The sequence below is a fragment of the Ursus maritimus genome, unplaced genomic scaffold, assembly GCF_017311325.1.
Source record: "Ursus maritimus isolate PB19 unplaced genomic scaffold, ASM1731132v1 scaffold_30, whole genome shotgun sequence".
NCBI classification, from domain to species: domain Eukaryota; kingdom Metazoa; phylum Chordata; class Mammalia; order Carnivora; family Ursidae; genus Ursus; species Ursus maritimus.
Genome location: NW_024425564.1, coordinates 7856100 through 7865194, shown reverse-complemented (window position 1 = coordinate 7865194; position 9095 = coordinate 7856100). Strand labels below are relative to the sequence as shown.

Here is a 9095-nt window from a genome sequence, read left to right as displayed (position 1 = left end):
TGGAGATGCCGGGGATCGAACCCGGGGCCTCATACATGCGAAGCATGCGCTCTACCACTGAGCTACATCCCCTGGCGCGGAACAGCGGCCGGGCAGCATTCCTGTCCTGTTAAAAGCGCAGAATTATTCGGCGCTGTTCGGTCCCCACCCCGAGCGTGCGGTCCGGGAGGGAGGTTCCCACCTGCAGCCTCGCTGCCAGCGCGAGCGGACGCCGACCCCGGAGCCGCGCACCGCCCGTCTCCGCCCCGGCCACATGCAGCATCCGGCACAGGCGCGCACGGGCCGTCCAGATCGCGGAACCAGCTCCGGCCAGCCACAGGCTCACAGAAAACGCCGCCCCAGCTCCTCGCCGCTGAGTCGGCTGAAAGGGGGACCGAATCTGGGACCTGCCGCCCCCAGCTTGACTCCGCTCAGAGAAAAACCTGAGATAGACCAACGCGCGCAAATCCTGCCGTGATCCTGCTCCCGAGGCAACGGCTGGGCCCACACACACCTCGCCAGCTGACACTGGAGCGCGCACCTGTGCACCCTGGCTTCGTGGAGAATCTCGGATTCAACAAGCCCGGGTTCTTTCCCTCTTTGCTTGATCCACGTGCCAGCTTCTCTTTGCTCGCGTCCCGTCGAGCCCCCGCGAGTCCGCGCAGAGGGAACCCCGCACCCGCCCGCCCCGGCCCCCAGGGGTTTGCGCAGAGGGAACCCCGCACCCGCCCGCCCGAGCCCCGCGAGTCCGCCATCCGCTAGAAGGGTCACCACGTCGGACCCCGTGGCAGCCACCGGCCCGGTTTCCTGTGTCTCACCTCGGAAGTCACACAGGAGAGAACAGCGACCGCTCCAAAGTAAAAACGACAGCACCAAGGGCACACGATGCATAAAGAAAGTCATTGGTAGGTCGAACTTCACTAAAATTTAAAACTTCTGCTCTGGGACAGACACTCTCAAGACAGTAGGACAAGCCATGGAGAGCGAGAAGTTTGTGCAAGGCACTGACCTGATAACAGAATGGCATCCGAAATATGGGAAGAACTCTCAAAACTCACTAAGAAGCCAACTGATTTAAAGAACAGACAAAATACCTTCAAATACACTCGGCAAAGAAGATACACAGATGCCAACTAGGCAGAGGAAAAGATGGGCCACACCAAAGTCCTCAGGGAATGCAAATTAAACAATGATGAGATACCAGGACCCACCTATTGGGACAGTGACAACCCCAGTACCAAGAGCACCAGGTGCTGGGGAGGGGGTGGACCCACAGCAACTCTGACTTAGTGCTGGCAATAAGCGGTTAAATGTGATCCTGTTAATGGTGGATCCGAGCCCGGACACATCTGTCAGAACCCAGAGACTGCACAGCACCCAAGTGAACACAACGTAAACCACGAGCTCTGGGTGGTAATGAGCTACCCACGCAGCTGTTCCTTCTTTCCGCATCCCCTTGATTTCTCTCTTTTCTTCCTCAATCAGCCAGTACTTTCAACCATACTGAGAAGGAGTGTTGAGAGGGGGCATCCTTGCTCTACTCCTGATTTAGCCAGCAGATTCCCGTTCTCGCCATCAGCTGTTAGCTGCAGGATTTTGCAGATACTAGTTTTTATCAAGCTGAGGACATTCCCTTCTACTCTGAGTTTGCTGAGGGTTTCTATCATAAATGAGAGTTGGATTTTGTCCAATGTTTTCTCCATCTACTGACACGGTCATACGATTTCTCTTTAGCCCGCTGATGTGATGGATTACATCAACCGATTTTCAAATGTTGCACTAGCCTCGCATACCCGCAGTAAATCCCATTTGGGCATGATGGACAATTCTTTTTTAATACATTGTTAGATTTGATTTGCTATTTTTTGAGGGTTTTTGCATTATGTTCATGAGAGATATCGGTCTCTAGTTTCCTTTATTGGGAATCTCTTTGGTTTTGGTGTTAGGATAAAGCTGGCCTCAGGAAATGATTAAGTATTCCTAATGGTTCTATCTATTGAAAGAGACTGTTGAGACTTGGTATAATTTCTTCCTTAAATGTTTGGCATATTCCCCAATGAACCCATCTGGTCTCTATGCTTTGTTTTGGAAGGTTATTGCTTATTCATTCAGTTTCTTTAACATATATATATATATTTATTCAGATTTTCTGGGGTTTTTGTGAATTAATCGGTGTAATTTTTCCTTTCCCTTTTTATTGCAGAACATCTTAAAATATATGAGAACAAAAAGAATATTGTAATGAATTTCCACATATCCACTGTTTTATTAATTACCAACTCGTAACCAATTTGCCTCATACAGTAGCTTTCATGCGCAATTCCGTTCCTATGAATGAGTTCCAGCATCTTTTCATACATTTCGTATACTTAAGACCCATTTCGATTTCCCTTCTGTGAACCATCTTTTCATATTCTTTGCCAAATTTTCTGCTAAATCTTATATTTTTCTAATTGATTTGTAGGTTCCTTTTAAATGCATAGGAGTGTAGTAATTGGTATTTTCCCAAATATGTCCCTTCTCCATTTCTGGATACATGTTCTGGACATGTTTTTCTGCTCCCTTGAAGTCAGGTGTGACCGTTTTTTTTTCCACCCCAAAGGCATGTGGCTTCTCACTTGAACTTTAAAAGGCACGTGCCTAATTCTTCAGAGCTCACTTTCATAATTCTTTCAGCGCTGTCTTTCCCTCTGAAACAGCAACTGACAATATTCTAGGTAGAAGCTAAAATATGCTACCCCAAACTATGTCACTTTGGCAAAAAGATTATTTTAAGTTTAAGGCGAATGAGACTCAACAGGCGCAAAAAAGCAGCTTTCCCAGAACTTCCTTTATCTAAGTAAAAGCAAAAATTTCTGAGAAATGAGGACTGTTATGAATTCCCTCTCCTGGGGAGGTTTTATGGCCACGAAGAAGTAGAAAGTTGGTACTGAGATGGCTTCTCACAGGCAAGCCTTACTCCATTGGTTTCCCCCATGTATTGACCTTCCCGCAGTTCGCTGCCCTTGGAAGTCCAAAACCCTTGTCCTTTATTTTGCCGCTACTCTACAAATGTATTGTTCTTTGCTAAGATGCTTATAAGCCCAAGTTTAGCTACTTTTACGCACGCATCATGAAGTCCTCGTAGGTGACACAGGCAGCAAGCACAAGTAAACTTCTGTTTCCTCCTGTTCATCTGGTTTTTGTCAGTTTAATTTGCAGGGCCCCAGGCAATTAATTTAAACTGGGTAATAGAAAAAGACTTCTTTCCTCCCCTACACTACTTTATAGTCCTACATCCCAGATTGAGAAGCCTGCGGAGGAAAGCCATCAGCCAACCAATGAGGGAAAAAATGTCATGTGCTAAGAATAAGCTTTTATTGTTAAGTCACTGAGATTTTGTGGCTGTTTTCTCTTACACCGTGATCAAGCCTACACTGAGTGACACGGGGAATCCTTTTGGTGATATTAATGACGGAACAGAAGGCAAGCTGAGGACAAAGCAGAAACTGACACCCCGCAACCCCCCCCCACCATGGGATGTAGGTGACATTCCTCAGGCACTCCTGGCTGCCCTAAAGGGCAAAGAAATAGTTAACCGATAGAGACCACAATCCTGCAAGACTTGAGTCTCCCTCAGTTTACAAATGTCTTAGCAGTCTACAAGAACGAAGCATTTCTACCAATAACCTAGCTTCTGGAAGGGAATGTAGATACAATTGAATGTCTTTATAATCTGCAGCCTCCAGGAAGTTCCCAACTATCTCAATGCTAATGCCTTCCTAGAGGGAAAAACAACCTTAACTTGACAATGGCAAGGCCTCCGGTATCCTGTGCATCTTCTTTAACATATGAAAGTACTTTCTCAACCTCCCTGTTTCCTTACCTCCCCCAACCCCACAGCAGCTCTTTCTGCCCGCGGGTCCTGTTCCGGTGCTTTAATAAACCACCGTTTTGCACCAAAGACGTCTCAAGAATTCTTTCTTGGTCGTTGGCTCCGGACTCCACCCCACTGAACCTCACCTATATTCCCAACCTCATCACATATGAATAGCAATTCTATTTTCCTAGCCTGAGATTTCTCTTTGACGTTGCCTGTGGAGTTTTACTCTGTCATACAGGAGGTTTGGTTTTGTTTCACTCCATGATTATTCTAATCATACATATCTATTGCATAAAGTATGGAAAGTAGAAGGGTAAATATACTAAGGGAAAATTCGCTATACTCTTACCAGTCTTTCAGAAGCTCTCTTGAAATAAAATTTGTCAATATTTTCCTTTAAATAATTCTGGATTTTTAAAAAGATTTTATTTATTCATTATATTGAGAGATAAAGAGAGAGGGCAAGCAGGGGGAGGGCCAGAGGGAGAGGGGAAATCCCAAGGAAAGTGCGGAGCCCCATAGTGGGGCTTGGTCCCAAGACCCTGAGATCATTATCTGAGCCAAAATCAAGAGCCACCCAGGAACTCATAATCTTGAATTTTTGAATCACAATTGGAAACACCATTTGGAATTCATCCTACTTTATGTTGGGGAATATGGAATCAATTTTTTCTTTCTAGATAACTACCCAGATTTTGCTACATCAATTAAACAGCCCATCTTTACCCAGAATGGAAGATTATAACTCACTAGGCTTGTAGTTATAAATCTAGCAGAGAGAAAGTATAGATAGAGAATAGTTGAGCCTAGTTGACTAGTTAACGACAATTAGCCACTTTGATCGAACAGATATATGCAGAACTCCTGAGAACAAAGTCCCTCATGATGAAAATATTGTACTAGTTACAGAGTCTAAAGCCCAACTAAAAATTTTTACTTCCTTACCTCGTTTTCTTCCCCTGAAAGACACTGTGACTTGCTATCTTTTCAAATGTGCATCTGAGTTTCCTTCCTGATGTGAATTTTACCTTGTTTATAATAATTTCCTTTGCTGCAAATATGTGTATCTGAATCTCTTTTCAAATACATATTTTATATTTTTACTGTTACACATTCTGTTTTTAAAGCATATACATACGTGAATAGCTTTAAAAGTGTATTATCAACATTTTGAAGGTGATTTTTTTTGTGAACACAGGAATTTCTCTCCCCAGTGGATCACAAAGTAATCTCTGGAACATTAAGGGATTGAGAGGGTTGTGGAAAAAGGACCACAGACTTGGAAATTTAAATATGGCTTCCCGCCCACCCGCAGGTTGTGACCCACCCGCAGGTAGTGACGAGGGCAGAGAGGCCGACGGCTCTTTTGTTTCAAACCTTAACACATCCATCCTGTGAATGATCTGGTTAGAAGACAGTCTTCTGTCATTCACAGAAAATACAAATAAGAAGAAAAAAGATGGTAAAAGAATATGAAATATGAAGCACTTTATCAGAAAGAATTCAGATAACTTTTTTTCCCCTAAGATTTTATCCATTTATTTGTGTGAGACAGAGAGAGCACATGCAGGGGGAGCTGCAGAGGGAGAAGGAGAAGCAGGCTCCCCGCAGAGCAAGGAGCCTGATGTGGGGCTCAATCCGGGCACCCTGGGATCACGACCTTAGCCGAAAGCAGACACCCAACCAACTGAGCCACCCAGGCGCCCCAGATGACTTTAAATAGCGGCAATTTACCAATGCCTGCCTAAGGACAAAAATGAACGAACATCTGAATACAGGTTTTGAATGTGAGTCATGGAACTGCTTTAATTTGGAGCACTTTGCACATTCTATGTATTTTCTTCTGTCTGTTCCAACGTGTTAGTTCTTAGAACTCTGCTGCCCGATAGGACAGCCTGGTACATGGAAATTCTGAGCACCACTCTGACTTGAGATGTGCCGTCAGTATAAAATACACACCAGTTTCAGACTTAGCATGAAAAAACAGAATGTTAGACAAATATCTAGGCAATATGTTTATGTGGATTACTTGTTGAAATGATAATACTTTGTATATATTGAACTAAATAAAATATGTTATTCATTTCACCTGTTTCTCCTTTTTTCAGTGTAACTGCTAGAAATTTTTAAATTGGGGGGTACCTGGGTGGCTCAGTCAGTTGGGCATCTGCCTTCAGCTCAGGTCCTGATCTCAGGGTCCTGGGACTAAGCCCTGCAGTGGGGCTCCCTGCTCGGTGGGGAGCCTGTGTCTTCCTCTCCCTCTGCTGCTCCCCCCGCTTGTGTACGTTCTCTCCTCAAATAAATAAATAAAATCTTTTTTTAAAAAATTCTATATGTGGTTGGCTTTTGTGGCTCACATTATATTGGGCAGTGCACCCCAAGAACACTACCATGCTTTTGCTCAATGTATCGTCCAAGGTGACAGAGCAAGTTATGTCTTATCACCTTTAACATTCAATTTTGCAAATCAGTGATTAATCACAGGAGCTCTGGGATGTACCATATTCTCCAGACTGCCCCCTCTTAGCACTGCTGTGGGCCTGTCTCACGTGCTGGAAGCTTTGGTTTCTGGTTTCTTTCCTTCCAGAAGACTAACTCCTTGCAGTGACTATCAAGGGACCAAAGACAAATTGTGAGTTCTAGAAAGATCTGATTTCAGGATAAGTTTTAGAGGTTTTTTCTTTTTCTTATTTTAGAATAAATACATGCTTTTCACAAAAAAAATATGGGAAAAATGAAGATAAGCAAGAAGGTTGAAATAAAAATCAGGACAGATTCCACTACCTCAAATTCAAATCTGTTAACATTTTGCTGTCTGTGATTCTGGTATTTTTCCCTGTCTGTGTTTGTTTCATTTTTCTTAATAAACTGGAAATACACTGTCATATATATTTTCAAATGTATCTAGGTAATTGTACTGTCTGTCAGCCCCCAAACCTGTGGGTTCCTTCATGCTGGGAACTGTGTCTTATTCAGCTTTGTATCTTCAATGTCTAGCATGTCATTTTTTAGTATTTGTATAATATTATTTTAATGTACTAAAATTTATCTCCCCAGCAGTAAACGAATACAAAGAGTAAGAGTATAATAAAGCAGGGGCGCCTGGGTGGCACAGCGGTTAAGCGTCTGCCTTCGGCTCAGGGCGTGATCCCGGCGTTGTGGGATCGAGCCCCACATCAGGCTCCTCCACTATCTGCCTGCTTCTTCCTCTCCCACTCCCCCTGCTTGTGTTCCCTCTCTCGCTAGCTGTCTCTATATCTGTCAAATAAATAAATAAATAAAATATTTAAAAAAAAAAGAGTATAATAAAGCAAAATAAAAGCAAGAGGTTTAAATGATTGGGGAAAAAAAAAAAAAACAGAATAGTCACTGTTCACAGACAAAAACAGCCAAGCAGAATAAACTCAAAAAAACCCTCAGTGAACAAAACAAAGAAAACAATGTGAATGACCCATATCACTGGAAAAATCTTTCAGGACCAATAGGAATCTTCTTTAAGAAGCACAACTGAATGGCTGTCTCAACTGCCCCTTGTGTTCAAGCTCTCCTGTCTCACAGTGCAAGCTAGTGTGTGTATCCTCATTACCAAGGCCACACTGCCTTCCGAGAATTAAAAACTCTCATTTGAAACACTCAGTGCTGCAAAACTTGAACAGTGAGGATTACCACCTTTTCATAAGGAGCAATAAATGACTGTGATGGAGATACTGGAGTGCAGTGCCGACGCCTGGATCGCCGGCCTGAGAACAGGAGACCCGCCGTTGGGTAGAGAGTTGCCAGAGCTGGTCAGCTACGTTCTCTAACATGCAGTTCAGTGGTTGGTCTTAGGACTTCTGTGGTTTCAACTCGGGATGAATGTAAACCACATCTGTGATTTCTCTTGATGCCAAAACCACAGACGCTGCCCACACTCCTGTGCTTTGCTGCCTATACTCATCAAAGGAATAACAAATTACGGTGAGAGGTTAGTAAATATAAATTTGTAATTATTTCCCATCCAAGTTCTTAAACCCCTGAAATCTATCCATAGACTCCACTGGGGATCACTGGGCTCTGGGTTCAGAATCTTTCATTAGTTTACCCTTGTGTTATCTCATTTAACCTTCATAAAGATCTTATGCAGTGGCTACTATTATTATCCTCATTTAACTGCCCAGAAAATGAGACCAAATATTTCCTCCTAAGTCGTATGACTAGTAAATGGCAGAGCTGGGATCTGAACCCAGGATAACGGACCCCTGCATATAAGCCTTTTTTTTTTTTTTTTAAGATTTTATTTATTTGAGAGAGAGAGCAGAGTGAGAGAGAGCATGAGTGGGGGTGGGGAGGGGCAGAGGGAGAGGGAGAAGCAGGCTCCACACCAAGCAAGGAAACCCGCCCTGGAGCCCCTTATTTTTTATTTTAAACTAGAAGTTTATGTATGTCTAGTCCCATATACTTTTAGCACTATCACTGAACTTTCTGTCTATTCCTGATTCATTTCCATTTTGGTTTAATTATTGTAGATTTATAATGTTTTATATCTACTAAGGCAAACTGTCTCTTACCATTCTGACATTTTTTTCAATATTCAAACTAATTACATCTGAATTTTCAGGAAGGATTTTTTTATTTATAGGCTAATATGGGGAGAACAGATATGTGAAAATACTAAGCATTTTGACCTAGGAACAGGATATTCTCTCCATGCGCTAAAACAGATAAGCCCCTCAGTAAGATAATGTTGCTTTTGGGGGCTCCGGGGTGGCTCCGTCAGTTAAGTGTCTGACCCTTGATTAGGCTCAGCTTAAGATTCTCTCTGCTCCTCCCCTCCTTCCCTCCCTAAAAAAAAAAAAAAAATTTCTTTATATCATTGATGTACTTTTAACTTAATTTACTATCAGTTTACATTTTTATTACAGTTACAAATATCTATTTCCCCTATATTTCCTTCTGATTATTGCCTGTTATGGTGTTTTAAAAATGTATACAAAGTATAAAAATGTATACTTCTCTCTTCAAGAAGAGGAAACTAATTTCCCTTGCCTGGAACATAGACTAGACTTAATGACTCTCTTCGAATGATTAGAATGAGGCAGAAGAATTGCACAATCTGAGGGACCAGTCATAAAAGATGGGGTAATTTCTTATGCAACAATGGTAGCTAATACACTGGTATATATTTATTTCCTGCTTAGCCTTTGTAGGAACTTTCTATAGGTTTTTAGCTGCTTGGATCTCTTGATATAGCAAATTGTATTATCAGAACATAAAT

The 9095-nt window shown here is 42.7% G+C and overlaps 1 non-coding gene across 1 annotated transcript; it reads right to left on the bottom strand.

Annotated features, from left to right (window-relative positions):
• TRNAA-CGC lies at positions 1–72 on the bottom strand. Its single transcript has one exon. It is a non-coding gene; the product is annotated as a tRNA-Ala (tRNA).
• Positions 73–9095: the final 9023 nt, after the last annotated feature.